General features: G+C 42.7%; 1 pseudogene; it reads left to right on the forward strand.

Moving 5' to 3' along the window:
- The first annotated feature begins 9682 nt into the window (after positions 1-9682).
- On the forward strand, positions 9683-9800 carry LOC126211841 (5S ribosomal RNA; annotated as a pseudogene).
- Positions 9801-20150: the final 10350 nt, after the last annotated feature.

A 20150-nucleotide genomic window follows, 5' to 3' on the forward strand; every position in this document is an offset into this window, starting at 1 on the left:
GACGTGTCGTCTTCAGCGATGAGAGTCGCTTCTGCCTTGGTGCCAATGATGGTCGTATGCGTGTTTGGCGCCGTGCAGGTGAGCGCCACAATCAGGACTGCATACGACCGAGGCACACAGGGCCAACACCCGGCATCATGGTGTGGGGAGCGATCTCCTACACTGGCCGTACACCACTGGTGATCGTCGAGGGGACACTGAATAGTGCACGGTACATCCAAACCGTCATCGAACCCATCGTTCTACCATTCCTAGACCAGCAAGGGAACTTGCTGTTCCAACAGGACAATGCACGTCCGCATGTATCCCGTGCCACCCAACGTGCTCTAGAAGGTGTAAGTCAACTACCCTGGCCAGCAAGATCTCCGGATCTGTCCCCCATTGAGCATGTTTGGGACTGGATGAAGCGTCGTCTCACGCGGTCTGCACGTCCAGCACGAACGCTGGTCCAACTGAGGCGCCAGGTGGAAATGGCATGGCAAGCCGTTCCACAGGACTACGTCCAGCATCTCTACGATCGTCTCCATGGGAGAATAGCAGCCTGCATTGCTGCGAAAGGTGGATATACACTGTACTAGTGCCGACATTGTGCATGCTCTGTTGCCTGTATCTATGTGCCTGTGGTTCTGTCAGTGTGATCATGTGATGTATCTGACCCCTTCCAGGAGTGTATGTTCCGACCTTTTTGTTATTTAGTCTAATGGGAAACAATCGCACAATCGCTAGAGTGACGTGAAACGTGTTTCGTTCATAGACAACGAACGACAAAGCTGACGAACAGAGCCAGGGAAGATGTTCAAGTATGGTGTAAAGAGACACTGACAACAGGTCAGCAAACCCAAGCAATATCCTATCTTCAGTAATTCTAAGGTACATTGGAGTTCCTCTTGCTGACCAAATCAGTCTGTAAACGTCGACCTAGCTGCTATGACAGAAAAACGCAGTTTCTGCAGTTACCCTTTGCTTCTCGCTTATAAAGTAGACACAGACGGAAATGGTTATTTCCGACGTGGCTTGAAAGATTTTTCAATTACGCGCCAACCACAACGATGAGCTGCGAACAATCGGATTACGTTTTGCATCGTTAAGAGACATCCTAACTTCTTCAGGGTAGCTGTCACAGTTTCCAACATAGTGTGGCGCCAGTCAGTACCTCAGAGCGACAGCGGCTAGCCGCGTTGGAAATGCGGACATGTTAAACGGTGCCGGCGACGCGTGGCTACACACAGCAACATGTGACGTCACGCTGGCCGCAGCTCACGCCCGTCGTCTGTCCGCACCCTGCAGCGAACCAGCAAGTGCTGTTGACACCCCGCGGCTTCTGTGCTAGCAGAGCACGTGTTACTCGGATGTTGGAATCCACTCTCCGCGATCAGCACTAAAAGGTTTACAAGAGATTGGACATCGCCCGATTTCGACGCAGTTGGCCGAGTATCAGCTGAAATTTAAACGAAGAGCTCGTTCCACACGTGTTCGACATTCGGCAGGTTCCGTACCACATCATGTGTACACAGCAGGTGACGGGAGTTGGAGCTGCGAGGTATGCACCATCGTTTACTGACAAAAATACGTTTATTTGGCAAGTATACGAGTCCCATTGAATATAAATATGTAGATTTTAAAGTCTACAAATTTCCTCAGAATACTTATTCATTGGTAACACAACGATATATCCTCACATTCTTAAGAGCAGCCGCGTAGAAAATGGAGTCAGTGCTAAAGAAATCGCTTAAAAGAAAAATGCGTAATGCTTGCGTATTTATTATTTGCAAACTAAAAGCAACCGACAACACTCATACAAAAGATGATTCCAATTTCGTACTACAGGCTTCTGACGGATGTAGAGGATGCTTAGTAAATAAAGTTTTGGGAAATTTATTGATGTAAAATAAATTTGAAGATCGCATCACATCAATATGAAGCCTCTGTATGTCCATCTTTTTAGAAATTGTTGCGGGACTCGACTGTTTAATAGAGGATGCCAAATTAAACACTTTTTAGCCGTCAATTTTCAACCTTATTTTATTTGGCAACCAGTTTCAGCGTTTTACTACGCCATCTTCAGGCCCTGTGTACAGACAACAATGGTACCAGTGTAAAATAGGTAGCCAAAAACGGGGTGTGGTGCAAGCCTATATATAGTGGTGATATGTAATAACATAACAATACCAACCAGTACAGGAAGATACATATAGTTACTGCGACGCCAGTGTACACTTCAGTTTCGTCGTTTTGTTGGTTCCTGAGTCGTGTCTGAAATGAAAGTTTTGGTAGCTGCACGTCGCACGAGTTGTGATGGAGTTAAAGCTTGTTGCGTGGAGTCGCTGTATAAGAAAAAAGATAAGAAACGTGTTTCGGTTCGTGACTGGATGAAGAAAGACGTCAGCTCGATTGAACAGCATCCTTGCTGAAATAATTTATAACGGAAACCCAAGAAGTTCTTTTAATTATCTTATAGTGTCACCAGAACGTTTATTCTAAATAGAGTTAATTATGCTATAATGAATAAAAGTACTGTAATGCATGAAGCACTGTCGCCAGAAATGAAATTACGTATCATATTGTGTGCATTACAATCGAGAACACTCGGCATGATATAAAATGTGGTTTTAGTTGGTGATGACGCTTTTCGTTAACACCATTAATTATTAACATTAACAGTAATAATTATTAACATTAACAGCAATAATTGAAGGGATCGGTGAGATATAGTCATAAGCCACATGGAACTAGTTTTGAGATACAGCGAGTTTAAAGTCCCACAGAGGTCTGAAAATGTTTAATACAAAATAGAAACCTTATTTCTACTGCAAACACTTGCTTAATACTTGCGAAGAACGTTGTTAAATAGTCAAATCTCTGCATGGTATAAAATATTAATTTTAGAATGATTCTAATTAAGATGTAGTCAACAGTGGCTTATGACTATATCTCCCAAAAAATTGTTTAAAACATAAAGTATGATTTTGTAAGGATTTATTTTGACTACTCTTATACAGCAAGCAGAATATATAATTTTTACACATTAATATATACATATCAGGTATCTGAGATGTATAAATTACTTTTTCATTGACACAGTTACATCAAGGAAGTTCCTCTACCTCATCACTGAACACGTTATTTCCAGTACATAACCGAAACAAATCTTGATTTGCTGCAGGTGTGTATGGCATAAGAGACAGTACATCATCAATTTTTTGTGGTTAATTGGTGGTGGCTTTCTGTATTTTATTGGCAGCTGATATGGATTTGGTTCAACTAGCCTTCATTTCTTTTTGACACGAATATCCATTGACATGAAAGCTCCTATGTCTGAATATGAGTGCTTTACACTTAGCTTGAAGTTATCTTCAGACTCAAACTTAAATTGAGTAGCTTCACTGAAGTGGTGGGGGTCTCCAGACTTGGATTCTGTACGTTTTGAGATCAATGTCTTCAGCCTTTCCATACTTCTGAAGTCTTCTCTTTCCATTTTAGTTACAATGAAATGTTTTGGACTCGCAGATTTTATTACTTCTGCCCATTTATCTGGAGTGTACACTATTGGACGTCTGTTTCTTGCATACCGTTCAATGCGACCAAAATCAAGATCGCAAGGTAACATGGCGTGACCTACCACAGGGAAGTAATGCTGGACAGAATCAAATCTTTTGGTAGCAACAAGGGACCTTTCCAAAGCAATAATAGTCCAGTTCTTTGCCTGACCCTTGCAGTTGTCTGTGATTATGTGGAGATGTTTTGTCTCAGGATTAGTTACCTCCAAGTACTTCAATAAGCAGCTCCCAACCTTATCTGAACCCCGTCCTTCATCTTTCTCGCTCCACAGAAACGTATAATCATTATTTGATCCACAGTCGTGGATACCATACTTGTATGTCCATATTTTCCTCTTGTAAAATGCTGGACCAACTGTTAGTTTAGGTGTGGGGAACGTTAGCTGCATGTCCATTGCTATCACATGATGCTCTTTCGAATTTTCTTTAGCCAGAGCAGTTAAAAACGCAATCATATTTTGTCCTCTGTCAGCCTTTATGAGATGCAGTTCATATTGTTGTTTCTTTTCTGTGACTTCTTCTGCATATAATTCTGGGTTATTTATTGCAATTAGAAATCCATCACATTTTGAACAGGTGTCACTTTTTGGTAGTTTGAAGCCTATGTTAAATTCAGATACGAAAATTTCACTGAATTTACTTCCAGATACTGCAGGAACCTGCTTTTCCTTGCAGTATTCTGAGTATTTATCTCGAAATAAGGAAGCAATTGTGAGATCACAGTCCAAATACACTTTATTAGGGTTCTGTTGCCTACTGTAATGACTGTTATATTTCGGTATGGCGTTGAGAAATTCTCTAGCACTTTGTTCAGCTTCATCTTGAAATTTGTGTGGATGGTTTCCATGTTTTCCTGAAACAAAAAGATGAGCTTATATCCTCTTCCTAATAGATAGTACTAAGTTTGAGTACATCCCTAAGTTATAGCACAGAGTAACATTCAAACCTCTTCCATCTTCTTTTGGCACTGCAAATCCCTGCTTCATTTGATGTTGCAAATTCTTGACTCTTCGTGCATGTATCTGTAAGCCATGAACCCTTAGGAAAGCTTCCTTGCAGATCATGACTTCTATTCCGCATACCCTCACATTATAAGAAAATGTAACATCCCTGTACGATATTTTCTTGGCAGTCTTTATTGGATAGCTTTGGTTTTTCGGGTGATTCTCCATTTATTCTACTTATTTCAAGCTATAATATGAAGAGCAAAATAGTCTTAAGAATTTACGTGAGATATAGTCATAAGCCACACAAAACATTAAATTTCGCTAAAATCACATTAATGAGAAAATATATTTTACACATCTTTTGCCTTTGAAACTACATTATTGCACCATTAAGCAGTAATATAAATGTGCCCATCAAGTTTCATCATTAACACACAGGATCACGGTCAAATGCGTTGGCAATGTTGAGAGAAAGCCACAGGAAATTAATCACCAGAAATAAACCGTTTTATATACTTACCGAAACATCATCTGAGCTGGAACTGCTGGTCGATGGATGCCAAGATTCATCACTGTCAGGATCCAAAGGGTAAAGCTCTTCACTTCCACTACTGTCTGTGTCAAATATGCGTTGAAGACCCGAAGACGCTTCAGACGTCCCTGACCCACCTGCCATTTTGCCGTGGTAAGAATGGCGCAACATGAAAAACTCAATTTCGTGAAAGTTGTGGCTTATGACTATATTTCTCCGAGCCCTCCAATTATTCGAAGCAGGCCGCATTAAGAAGAGAATGGTTTGCAAACTACTCTCTCAAAGATAGATCTGTAGTGTGGCAATGTTTCAAAATTCTAACATATGTGAATGGGGAGCACTGCAGCGACGTTTTAAAAAGATGAATATTGAACAAAGATTGCAGCTTCTTGATTTGTATAGCCTTCCCTCCTGTCAACAAGATTCCTTAACAAAGAGTCGGTCAACTCTAACGATGGGATTTTAGTATTGTTGACGAGAGCATTGTCATAGCTATAAATGCATTTGCTTGTATTTTTCTTGATTCAGTTCTGTATGTGCTCGTAACTCAATAAATTTTGCCCCACGGCTCAGATATTGTCAAACCATCTACGTTCTGATCGCATATGACGGTCTCAAGAGCAGCGATATGTTACTTATTTTTGTAATCAGCATCACTGTAATCCCACAAACACCTATGCAAAGCGCAGCTATCCAAAAAGCGAACATTATTCTCCGTTCCCTACTTCATATTTCAGCTTGTCTACACTCTACGAACACACGTAACCTCAAAACGCATGGAACTTGTGTCACCAAAGTTGGAACACGACGAAAGTGCTTAGTTACACCGACGAGTTTCGCAAACGCGCGGCGCGCATGCGCAGGGGCCAGCAGAGCAGTTGCCTGCAACGTAGTGTCGTCGTGTAAATTAGGCTTTAGTATGGATGCGTATAACATGCCGTTCGGAAGCTAGGCGCTGCGAGTGTCCGCTCTTCGGCTGGTCAGGCAGTCAGGTATCCAGGACGCGAGGGAGCGCCGGCAGTAGGCGTGCCGGCGGCCCTTATCGAGTGAGTCCGGCCGCAATACAGCGGCTTAGTGCCGGCTATTAGAGCAGCCGCCGGGATCTGCGCGCCACACCGCTTCGGCGCGCTTAGCAGGCGAGCTGGGACTCGGTGCGGCTGGCCACTGCATTAGCCGGCGGCGCGGATTACTGTGGCAGTGCCGGGGTGTGGCCTGCTAGGCTGCTGCACTGCCCTCGCAGCGCGACTAGCATCCCTGAGAAGAAACGGATTCACGAGTTACAAGAGAGCTGTTGATATGTGCTACAAAAGTAGACATCACAGTTTTTCACTTTTAATCTGTTGACGAGATTGCGAAAATATTGTGTAGAGTTACTGGACTTAATTTAGTTTCATTTCAAGAAGGGTAAAGGTACCAGAGGTGCAAGTCTCACATTGGTCTTGTAGCGGAAAGGAGACTGAGCAAAATCAGCGTACGGTCGTATAATTTGTAGGCATAGAGGACGCCTTTTACGGCATAAGGTGTCAGAAGCCTACCTTTGCTGTATAAGCACAGTTATATACAGTAAATAAACATTTACAAAACAAAGCACACTCAGAAATATCATAGACGAAATTTACAAATCAGATGGCATTTGCCAAACTTTGAGGCACGCCTTCTGTGCTATCTTTTGCAACCATGAAGTCCTGCTTTGCACTGTAAAACGGACAAAGAGGGCATTAGCACAAGTGTTCCACAGTCTTTTCTTTTACGCAGTCACACTTGCTGTCCTGCTTTGTGAAACCCCGTAGTTTACCGGAGGGTATAAAATTATACGTTGTCGTGTTGGAACTCAGATCTGGAAGCTGGAAAGACCTGTTGAGATTGAATAAGAGCCCCTAACCGTTCTTACCACCAACCGGTCGTCTTCTAAAGTTGTGTCGCCGTGCGGGATTAGCCGAGTGGTCGGTGCGCTGCAGTCATGGATTGTGGGGCTGGTCCCGGCGGAGGTTCGAGTCCTCCCTCGGGTATGGCTGTGTGTGTTTGTCCTTAGGATAATTTAGGTTAAGTAGTGTGTAAGCTTAGGGACTAATGACCTTAGCAGTTAAGCCCCATAGGAAAAAAGGGCTCTGAGCACTATGGGACTCAACTGCTGAGGTCATTAGTCCCCTAGAAATTAGAACTAGTTAAACCTAACTAACCTATGGACATCACAAACATCCATGCCCGAGGCATGATTCGAACCTGCGACCGTAGCGGTCTTGCGGTTCCAGACTGCAGCGCCTTTAACCGCACGGCCACTTCGGCCGGCTAAGCCCCATAGGATTTCACACACATTTGAACATTTAAAGTTGCGTCCCCAGCGCAGAAGACAGTTCGTCCATCGGTTGTGGGATCTTCTTCGACGGAGGCTGCTATGCTGTCTTCTCGAACTTGAATCAGTGTTCGTGCTTTTTTTGTGGGATGCCCCTTGCCCAGATTAGTCAAAGGGCAAGATCTGTAGTACTGACAATCGTGGTACGCGACACCTCTCATTAATGTATCCTGTTTGTTTGTATTTTAAAATATCACTTTTTACACTGTCTTCGACATAGCTTTCTTAATACCGGGTGCTCAAAAAGCCTCTCCGCAGTGCCGTATGATTGTCAACCGCGCGTGCCATATGCCGCATTGAATCGAAATGAAACTCAGTGATATACAAGTTATAAATTTATTGAATATCCATTTTTACTTACAAATTTTCACATTAAATGTTGAAAGTGTCCTCCCTGTTGTTGAATACACAATTCAATTCGTCTAATCATGTTTCCAAACACAAGCTGTAACATTTCTTCTGTAACAGAAGCAGTGAAAGTGGATATTGCAGTTTTCAATTAATCGATGGTTTTTGGACGGTTTTTATAGACAGTTGCTTTCGTGGAGGCCAAAGTCCCTGTCAAATTGTGCGATCACCAAAAACATCAGCAAGTAGTGACATTGAAACGCGAGCTGTAAGCGCGGTTCCACCATCTTGTTGAAAATAACCGTTCAGTATTTCACTGAAGTTCTCCTATGAATGGGTTCAGAATATCACTGCAGTATCGTTGTGCGTTTATTGTTTCGTTGAAAAATATGGGACCCACAATCCGACGTCTAGAAATTGCAATCCAAATTCCTATTTTCACAGAACGAAGTGGTTCCTCTAGAATACACAATGAATTTGCAGTACACCACATACGAGAATTTTGCGAGTTCATGTACCCGGATAAATGAAAGAACGCCTCATCAGTGAAAAACTTTTCATTAAGAATACCCCATTTTGTTGAACGAAATTTTTGAACCATTGACAATGCAGTCTCTTGCAATGATCAATATTTTTCAGTTCTCGCACGCCTGTCACTTTGTATGTGCAGTGTGGGCCGTTCCGACACTAACAACGATTTCCTGGGCGAGTTTTCTTATTGACTTGTTCGGACATGGACATTTTATCGGAAATATTGAGTAGTTTATCCTCAGACAAAACGCTAGGACGACCACTTCTCGATGCATCTGTCACTGAACCCGTACTTCGAAATTTGTTGATCAAATCTCGCACAGTATCGCGATGTGGCAGTGTGGTCTCCGGGAAAACTGAATTAAATGTTTGACAATCTGAAAGTGTGTATCTACCGCCAGCTTTGAACACTTGTTCGGCTAAAAAAACACGTTCTTCAATGGTTAGCATTTTAACAGTGACAAAAAGGAAACAAACGAACAAAGGAACTAAACTTAAACGTTCACGTCTACACGTAACGACACACACCAACGATGCTACTGACGCTGGCTGAGATAAACGAAACAGTGGAATGTTGGGAGAGTCCACTTGAAGGGAAGTAACCCGGGCAGGCGAACAATCATACGGCACGCGCGGCTAACAGTCATACGGCACCGCGGAGAGACTTTTTGAAAATCCCATAGATCGGTAACTTATCTGATAACTTCCGATATAGAGTGCGACATGTCCGTCCTAAACAGAGACACACGTCCGGCTCTGAAGAACACACGAAACAGAATGGCTAGGGCAGCCGAAGTACTTCGTCTCACAGGCGCGCCAAAGCGACCCGAAGGTGTCCGAAGCACTGCGGTTGTAATATCATTACTCTTATGTTTCTCAAAAAATAGTGAAATTTAAGAAACAAAAACGGCAGACTCGTAGCGTAAACATGACAGATTGTCATACTGAAAACTGTGTTAAATATAATGAAAAGTATATAAATAATTAATAAGAGAAGTTAGGGCTTTTGGCGCCTAACTCCCGAATGTGCCGACCAATCAGAAGCAAGTTCAATACAATTGGCGGACTCTCCAACGTGAATAGTACATACTGTGCCGTCTGCAGCTTGTACCTCACTCCACTTCAGTACCGTATGCTACTTCACGTGTATTGAGCTGCAACGAAGGAGAGCTTCTAGCGAAATAAAATAATGGCGTCCACAGCCAGGACAGTCACAAGGGCTTCGCCCTACCGCCATTTGTTCTTAAACGTTTAGTGACCCAAGTACCCATCTCCTCGTTGCGGCCGGCCTACAGATGTTATCGCTATTCCATACAAGCTTGTTTTACCTATTTCCTTCGAAAAATTTTGTCTTGTCTGATGAGGGGTTCAAATGTTCTGTTCCCAGAATTTAACCTAGGCTAAGGTAAATCATGCCAATGGCCTTGCCGCAGTGGTAACACCGGTTCCCGTCAGATCACCGAAGTTAAGCGCTGTCGGGCTGGGCTAGCAGTTGAATGAGTGACCAACCGGTCTGCCGAGCGCTGTTGGCAAGAGGCGTGCACTCAGCCCTTCTGAGGCAAACTGAGGATCTACTTGACTGAGAAGTAGCGGCTCCGATCTCGTAAACCGACATACGGCCGGGAGAGCTGTTTGCTGATCACATGCCCCTCCATATCCGCATCCAGTGGCGCCTGTGGCCAGAGGATGACACGGCAGCCGTCGGTTCTGTTGAGCCTTCCAAGGACTGTGCGGAAGGAGTTTCGTTTTAGTTAAGGTTAATCATGAGCAGACAGTGGGTAAGCTTCAACGATCTCGTGTTCCAGTAGTTTATTATGGAGGGCAACTTTTGTACGAATAATTGGAGGTGCGATACCTGCCAGATACGCTATGTAATCAAAAGTATCCGGACACCCCCAAAAACATGTTTTTCATATTAGGTGCAGTGTGCTGCCACCTAAAGCCAGGTACTCCACATCAGCGACATCAGTAGTCATTAGACATCGTGAGAGAGCAAAATAGGGCGCTCCGTGGAACTCACGGACCTAGAACGTGGTCAGGTGATTGGGTGTCACTTGTGTCATTCGTCTGTATGCGAAATTTCCACACTTACAAACATCCCTAGATCCACTGTTTCGCCAGCCGCGGTGGCCGCGTGGTTCTAGGCGCTTCAGTCCGGAACCGCGTGACTGCTACGGTCGCAGGTTCAAATCCTGCCTCGGGCATGGATGTGTGTGACGTGCTTAGGTTAGTTAGGTTTAAGTAGTTCTAAGTTCTAGGGGACTGATGACCTCAGGTGTTAAGTCCCACAGTGCTCAGAACCATTTAAATCTTTCCACTGTTTCCGATGTAACAGTGCAGTGGAAACGTGAAGGGACACGTACAGCACAAAAGTGCAAAAGCGTACGGGCCGACCTCATCTGTTGACTGACAGAGACCACAGAAAGTTGAAGATGGTTGTAATGTGTAATAGGAAGACACCTATCAAGACCATCACACAGGAATTACAAACTGCATCAGCATCCACTGCAAGTACTGTGACAGGCGGGAGGTGAGAAAGCTTGCATTTCATGGACGAGTGGCTGCTCATAAGCCACACATCATGCCAGTAAATGCCAAACTACGCCTCGCTTGGTGTAAGGAGCGTAAACATTGGGCGATTGAACAGTGGAAAAACGTTGTGTGGAGTGACGAATCACGGTACACAATGTGGCGATCCGATAGCAGGGCGTGGGTATGGCGAATGCCCGGTGAACGTCATCTGCTGGCCTGTGAAGTGCCAACAGTAAAATTCGGAGACGGTAGTGTTGTGGTGTGGTCGTGTTTTTCATGGAGAGGTTTTCCACCGCTTGTTGTTTTGCGTGGCACTATCACAGCACAGACCTACCTTGATGTTTTAAGCACCTTCTCGCTTACGACTGTTGAAGAGCATTTCGGGGACGGCGATTGTGTCTTTCAACACGATCGAGCACCTGTTCATAGTGCACGACCTGTGGTGAAGTGGTTACCGACAGTAACATCCCTGTAATGGAGTGGCCTGCACAGAGTCCTGACCTGATTCCTGTGGAACACGTTTGGGATGTTTTGGAACACCGGCTTGGTGCCAGTCCTCACCGACCGACATCGATACCTCTCCTGTGCAACACTCCGTGAAGAAAAGGCTGCCATTTCCATGAAACCTTCCAGCACCTGAGAGTGGTAGCTGTCATCTAGGCTAAGGGTGGACCAACACCATACTGAATTACAGCATTGCCGATGGAGGGTGCCACGAACTTGTAAGTCACTTTCAGCCTGGTGTCCGGATACTTTTGATGACATAGTGTAGTAAACCTACTCAGCAAGAGTAGTTGGGGTAAGATGTACTCAGCTCTTAGAAATTGGGGCTAAAGTACGCTTACTGACAAATGTAATGTACAACATCTTTAAAACTCAGATGGACGTAGTATAATGGGAACGTCGAAAAGGCAAGTACGTGTTAACAGTAAACAAAGGCATATTCTCAGATTATCACCTCTGCTGGATGGATAGAATGAAAGAACATTTCGGGAGAGGAATGAGTGCAAGGGGGAGAGATGAGAGACCAACGGTATCGTTTACAGGCGACCTGGCGCTTGCGGTCAGATATAAGAAACACCTAGGAGACCTGTTAAAAGGAATGGACATCATGCTTTGCGCAGAATATTTATGAAGGTTAAACAAAGAAGTAGTATGTGATGAGAAGTAATAGAAAGGACAACAACGGGATGCATACTTCAAAACGAATGGTACAGTATATTACACTGCAACAGCATTTACGTAGCTTATACTATGAAATACCAAGTTTGGTTTATTACGTAGTACGCCCCAACAGAACAAATAGTCCTGTCACGGAAAAGCCCCGTATAACACTTCCTGTCTGCTACTGTTACACCATAACCTCGAAGCTGGAGGCAGGTTGTGAAATAAAACTGTCTTATTAAAACAATTATGGTATAAAGCAAAAGAGCAGTGTTACCCTCTGAGAGGAATTTAGCTACGTTGACGGTGTTGTACCTAACGGAAATGGCTTATCGGAAATGAAAGTCAGAATTACATAAATATTCGAACAGTAACAAACAAAATTTTGCCTATCTACACTGTTCAACGGATAAATAAAACGGTCGCCAGCCTAACTAGGCAAGAGAATGATTAACATTCTCGTTCAAAAAAATAGTTATTAGTAACTTTAATGGATAAACACAACCTATACTTTGTCACACGTGAGTGCAATGAACTCTGACACATACATATGTTTACGGTAAGATTGAAACTAACAGAGCAGCAGAAACTATTTGCAAAATTATAAGAGATACCAAAACACCCTATTACTTTCAGGCTTTAAAGAAATTATGGTTTTTATAATTAGTGGTCTTTCCGTTACTTGTTACCGAGCATTAACACAATAGACAAACTGTGGATCCTTTTATACTATTAATATGCACTTCTAATACACAAGAGAGACAAACACTTAGCAAACATGAGTATATAACGTTTCACAACTGCAGCTTTCTACTTTTACTACAGTACGACACAAAATTAACATATATGTAAGATACTGACTCACCTTCTGCGATTTACAACAATCAGTAATGTGATCATTTACTAAGCAAAACTTTATAACCCTCAGTCTTAAGAACTTTTAATTTGAAGTTGGCAACAACACATTAATAAGCAGTTTTACTAGGAAAATTATTTTCAGCAAGCATCATTAACTTTAACTCACTCTCTTGCAACATTAACTTTAACTGAAGTGTTGGCAGAAGAGCCAACACCGTGTTGCTAGAGGAGGCTGAAATGCACGCGTTTAATTACACGCTGACTGGCGTGAGGTCTGGAACAGGACAATGTCTTGAGAATTGCAAATAAAGTACGTAGATGATGTAATACTTAACGTTAATCCATAATTGGTGTACATTGCTCTTGACGGTATAGGTTTTATAATAAGCTCAATATAACTGGTAATGGCGCCTTGCTAGGTCGTAACAAATGACGCAGCTGAAGGCTATGCTAACTATCGTCTCGGCAAATGAGAGCGTGATTGTCAGTGAACCACTCCTATGAACGTCGGCTGTACAACTGGGGCGAATGCTAGTAAGTCTCTCTAGACCTGCCGTGTGGTGGCGCTCGGTCTGCAATCACTGACAGTGGCGACACGCGGGTCCGACGTATACTAGCGGACCGCGGCCGATTTAAAGGCTACCACCTAGCAAGTGTGGTGTCTGGCGGTGACACCACATTAACTTTCTCTTTACTATGTTCAAGAGGCATTAATTTAAAAAAATAGTTTTTAATGTTCTTTCAGTAGGGACACTCGGTAATCACTTTAGTTCAAACGGAGAGGAACCTGAGAGGTGTTATGATAAGGAAAAAAATCAAGGTAGGTACTTAAATTCAGATATAAATTACCTTATATTTGAGCACACTAACACATCCATTAAGCAGACCCTTCACTGTACATCATTGTAGCATTCCGATGTAATGATTGCGCAATGTGGTGGCAACTGCATGTTGGTAGGTGGAATTGCAGGTAGAATTGCTGGACTCTGTCATTCCTTGGTTGCGATGATAGATACAAATTCCAGAATATTTCCAGCTATTTATCCATCCATCCGAGGCATTGGAAAGTAGCAGAAAAAGCCTCTCTCGGAACCAGCACAATATGCATCTTTTACATGGCAATGCACAGTTTGGTAGCTCGTCCCCGACTCGTAGCTTGCCCCCGACTCGTAGCTTGTCCCCGACTGACTGTTATTCCACCTTTTCTACCTAGGCCAACCACAATTTACGCGCGCTACACCGTTCCGTTACCGAGGGGAACCACTACACCGTTTACATACAAACTAACTAAGAACCCTAAGTGAGGATCAGCAATTTACATAACAGCAAACATACATTTTAGAAAAGACAGAACATTTGCATATATTGACATTTCTACCAAAAATTATTCACACAAAATTACAATTATGTACAGTAGGATTTGTTCCCTCCAGTTGAGACAAAGAATTTAAATGACATATACACTATACGGCACAGAATCAAATCATGACATCAAAGTTTTAACAAGGAAAGGAGTAAACAATTTTGTGTTATCGTTCAATCAAACAATATTTACAGAAGCTTAACGATGTGATATTAAATGAAACAAAAGCAAAATCTACAGGATGGGTTAAGGCAATGAACATGTCAGAAGGACATTGGCTTGAGCGAAGAGTCTTCCTGGCATAAGATACTGATACGAAAACGGCATAGCTCCTGAGAATGTATGTCTGGATCACTGTACATTGTGGAAGTGCAGTGTGGATCCGCAGAACGGCATGGGAGAAGAAAGAGGAAGTATTTAAAATGTGGTGATCTCAGTGAATCCCAAAATTGGAGTGGAGAGATACAGTGCGAAATGAAGAAGTTTTGAAAAGAATAGATGGGGAAAAAACGCTAATGAAAACGCTATCCAGAAGAAACGATAGGACTGTAGCACATTTTCTGCAACGAAAATGGCGCTGGAAACATGAGTAAGAGGAACAGAAAGGCAGACAGAGGCTGCAATGCGCAGAACACATTACAAAGGACGTGCAGTATCCTAGAGACGGAAAGATTATGGAGAGGTATTAAAAACATGATGGGCAACATAAAGGTAGCCGAGAAACTGATGTAAAAGAAAAATGACAGTGCATAAGGTCAGACCACTAGCTTAAGCCAGTAAGTCACATATGTGATCACGGAAAGGACTTGCTGCTAGGCTTGATTTAACGCACTTCAGCTTCCGCTGAGGGACTCTTAAGACTCACAAGCTGTGACCTTCTGTCACAGTAGTTTCTGGTTGACGTATGATCCAATTGGATCCATATTTTTCTCTTCAATGGAGTGCAACATGGACGCCACATAGAGGATGACACTGCCAACTGACTTATAAAGACTCCCATCAAATTCCACTTCGCAGTGTACGACTTGTCTCAGACTAGTAGGGAAGCAAATTTTTATTAATATAATAGGTGCATTACTAATTTTCTTTTAATATATGTGCTCGATGAAAATATGTTCATTTTTTCTGAATAATTTATTAAGTAAATTTGTAGACCATAAGTATAATTAGTTCAGTCATAGTTCAAAACAGATACACTTTGTAAAAGAAAAAAAATACAATATTGTGACAAACCGGAACTACTGGGCTGATTGCACTTAATACATTTTACAATAATTTTCAAATGATTTGTTAAGTTTTAAAGTGCTTACAAGATAAAACTATTAATTATAACAGCCGATCTTTTTCTCAAAATTGACACGTCAGCACTTAAACAAATCAGAATAATCAACTATGACGCTAGTAAACCAATTTTAAAACTAGAAATCCACTCGGCAAGATTTGCTCTACCTTAATGACGAGGACTTACCTTTCGTTACAAGAAGTAGCGTTATGCACGGCATCAGAGAGACGAGCAAGACTCCACGAACAGAACTTTAAAGCAAGGAACTGCTTCTCGAGGAACACTATATCTGTTGACCGTGGAGGCACGACAGAAAGCAATCAGTCTGATTACTTCGAACAACAATCAGCCCAAAGAATACGCAACTGTCGCGGAATAAGCTCAACAGCGTTCTGTGGCCGCATCGCCAACACAATGCCATTCCAATTAGTGCCCCTCACACCATCGCAATAACGCCCGGGGTGCGCACGCTGGCCTGCTGGTTGTTGTTCAGCGCAACTCTCGCCGAAGCCGCGCCACAGGTGGCCCGCATGTGTCCACCTGGACCTTACCGACGAGAACACTGTCACCTGCACTGCGCAACGGTCTCTTTCGGTAGCGTCGCCGGGAAATTCAAGCTGAATCGTATGGTGCCGTTACCACCACGGCACAAGTATACTTTAAATACTGTTCTGAGGCTCACATTATGATCAGTTTATTTTTTTCTGGCTGTAAATGCTGCATATAAACGAATTCTTATATTTTCTAAATTCAAGTAAGGTAACTGGCTTCTGAAATAGGAAAACGTAATAAATTCCATCACCACCAAAATTATATTCTCACCGTTTGTTGAACGGAGTCCATTACAGGAAGCAGATTCCCAGTGAACCGTGGATTTAGTTTCAAAGAATATTCTTAAAAATGTATTTTATTTAATAGCGATTCATCAAGAACATTAACACATTTAATCACACTATGTGAGCGTGGAAGTAGTTGCAGGGAGTAACTGATGAAATCAAAATGAAATTTCTTTCAACAAATGGAAATTTTATTCCTAAAAGCTTTTTTTTTTATAGAAACAGATTTAAAATTATAAGCAGAAAGCACGCTCTAAATATCAAGTTACAATTTATTCAGAGGAAGAAAGAAGCAAATTTTTGAGTGTATGAGCTTTCAGGCTGAGAATCTTGCCGCTCCCTTTTCACTCGGCCATAGTCACGACCGCCCACAACAACGTCTGAAAGACTACACTGGTGCAAATCTGCAACACACCAGATTACCTTAAAGTAAAATTTTTAAGAATTCACACAAGTACACAAACTATGCACCCCGTAGGAGGGATGGAAATAGTACGAAACACTAAAATTAAAAGATCAACTTGCCACCGAAGGTGCAACTTGATTTTAACTTCTAAGAAAAGTCTTACGGTGGTAGGGTGGCAACTTTGTATACTAAAATGACCATTTAAATAAAAGCCCACGCAATGCAGTCTTATATAAAGTTATACAAGGTTCGCCAAACGAGTTAACATGCTCTACAGTACACATATACCGCCTTTCAAGATGATAGGAAAGATAAAAAAATATTTCAGGAATTAGGCCGTTACACTCCAAGCATTAAATTCGTTAACACACAGAATCCGACTAACATGACAGAGGCAGCTCTGAACGACAGACATCCTAGCAGTCCGACCGACAATATAACCATTTCCAACCGTCAGATCCAACTGCACTAACAACAGAGAATATCGGCCGATGTCGAGTAAACCAAGATACCTACACCATCTAACTCGGCCACACCAAGATCAAGGCGTCAAACACCACTCAAGACAAGTTTAAAAGAATACAGAAAACACAAGTCACAACTATCAAATCACTACGGAAGAAGGCTGCGGGTTGTAGACAACACACAACACTTGTTATCACACGCGTGAACGGCTCAAGAAACATCAGTCCACAAATAACGAACAAATCGTAACAGTCAAGATTTAAAAAGAAGTAACTGATTAATCAACTTGAGGATCCTGCTTCGGAGGAAAGCGAAATGTCACTCTCGCAGCTAGCGCCTCCAAATGCAACAGCGCGTGCCCGCCGCCAAAAGCCCCTGCCTGGCTTCGGGCTGTGGAGACTACGCCGCTGTTCAGTTCCAACGAACTAACAATGTCCAACCACATCCCGACTAGGAAAATGGTGTTCATCCTGAGGATCCAAGACGTCGTCGACTAAGACGACCGGCCGAGCAAACGACCAACGGCAGCCCGCTTTCGACGACAGCGGTCCCAGCGAATACTAACACCATACGGACCCGACTGTTGCTGGCTGCCAACTCTTCGCGACTGATCCTGGTGTCAGTGCTCAGCAGACCACATGTAACCATCCGACGACCAGCCGACCGATCGACCAACGGCCATCAGCGTCGACCACGGGCCCGGCGCGTACTTGCGCCGTGCAGACCTGCCTGCTGCTGACTGCCAACTCGTCCAATAGCGGAGTAGCGACGAACCCGACTCGGTCCACAACCCAACAGCGACTGAAGCTTAAGAGCCGACTGACTAACATGCGAGTGTCTGCCTTCCGACTGACTCTGTCGACTCACTGCAGCGACTCCCAGACTGACTCCGAGTCACCAACTGGCGAGCTCATAGCGCCCCTTAAATGCACGTGAACAGGCAACCTTTCCCCTTTCCCACCAGAGGGAGACACCAAAGCTGCGATTGCCACAGCGGTGCCACCGCCAGAAACGGAGGGTGACTGCTTCACACTACGCGCTACGGCGCGCTCTTCAAAAGAGCAATTTTAACCACGGGTCACCCAGCATAAGGTAGCAAAAGTTCACTACAGCATTTTTAGTTCTGATTTTCAAAATTACATCTGTTCATAGATCTGATATAATTAAATTTTCCTCGAGACATTTGATGAGACTCAAATGTCTCGAAGAAAATTTAACTATATAACTATATAACTTACGATATATAGATCACCTACCCCTTAGACACAGGCAGGATTTCTTCATTATGTCCAACACTGGGGTGCTATTCCACTGCTGGAGAGCTTCAGCAGTTGTGAAGATCTAAGAAGGGGAAAATAAGCTGAAGATGTGAATTTAAGTTTTTGTTAGGGAGGGCATTAGACTAGGGCGGTCTGTACAGCTATGTTAGCTTTAATGCTGTGGTGGTGTAATGGCTTGTATACCTGCCTATTAAGCTATGAGGCTAGGGTTCATGTCCTGGGTATAGCACAAATTTTAATTCATTTCTTCAGCTTCCATGACTATCGTATCTCTGTTCATGTTCTTACACACTAAGAACTTGCTAAAGACGTGAAGCCACCTGGAAAATAGTTGTAGCTAATGGTCACTAGCTTTCACTTATCGAACAAAATAAGAAAGAAAGTGAACAGAATGACATCCACATTCCATGTGTACTATATTTAGGAAATATTTCCCAAAGATTCCCAAAACCTTAGAATATTACAGCATGGGAGTAGCTTTTCCACTAACAATAGTTATGCTACAGGTTACCTCACAATATTCAGTGCAATCCTTATATACACTCAAACTTTGGAATCTGTGAGATAGCTTGTATTGACTTTTCAGTTCAATTTATAGGCCAACTGGACGTAACATCTATGTCAATTGAAAGAGGATATTTATGCCTTACGAAACAATACACCAGATAGATCATCCATAGCAGCACAAATGAAACAAACAGAACACAATTTTGAAAACATAAAAAATAAATTGAACATACCACATAAGTTAAAGAAATGTTACGAATAACGCTATAAGGAGCTTTGTCATTATAACACCGTAATTAGACCGTCAGCTTTGTATGCATCAGAATGTTTAAACATGACGAAGGAAGTGCCACTACGTAAACTTGAAACAAAAGACCGGAAAATTTTAAGGAAAATTCTTGGCTCTATCAAAGAAAACGGAGAATTCCGCCGAAGACACAACTGTGAATTATACGAACATACAGAAGACATTGTTACCACTCGAATTCAAAAATCTTAGCAGTAATCCACGCGCTTTCAAATCGAAACTGAAGAGTTTCCTCATGGGTTACTCCTTCTATTCTGTCCTTAAAAAATTAAGATGATTCTCATTGTATTGCTGATAGCGTTTGCTTAAACTTATGGACTGATTTTCTTTCAGGTTCATGAACATTTATTTTTATCTGTTATTACTTTTATGTTGTAAGTTCATGTACTGAGACGTTCCATGACCTTGGAGATTTGCTCCTCAACTTGGTCCTACGGAAGTTGACATGTAAATAAAATAAATAAAAATAAATAAAGCATGATGAAGCGGAGAATGATGTTTTTTGCTCATCTGGAAAGAATGAACCCGCAAAGACTTATTCATCGCACACATTCATTAATTTCAAAATCAAAATCGTATTCAAAATGGGCAAGCCAAGTTAAAAAGGATTTACAGGAAGCTGAAACTTCATTTGATGACATTAAAAAAAAATGGCTCTGAGCACTATGGGACTCAACTGCTGTGGTCATTAGTCCCCTAGAACTTAGAACTACTTAAACCTAACTAACCTAAGGACATCAGACACATCCATGCCCGAGGCAGGATTCGAACCTGCGACCGTAGCAGTCGCACGGTTCCGGACTGCGCGCCTAGAACCGCGAGACCACCGCGGCCGGCTTTGATGACATTCAGGATCGAGAAGTTTTCAGAGAAAACGTCAAA

The sequence above is a fragment of the Schistocerca nitens genome, chromosome 1, assembly GCF_023898315.1.
Source record: "Schistocerca nitens isolate TAMUIC-IGC-003100 chromosome 1, iqSchNite1.1, whole genome shotgun sequence".
Taxonomy (NCBI): Eukaryota; Metazoa; Arthropoda; class Insecta; order Orthoptera; family Acrididae; genus Schistocerca; species Schistocerca nitens.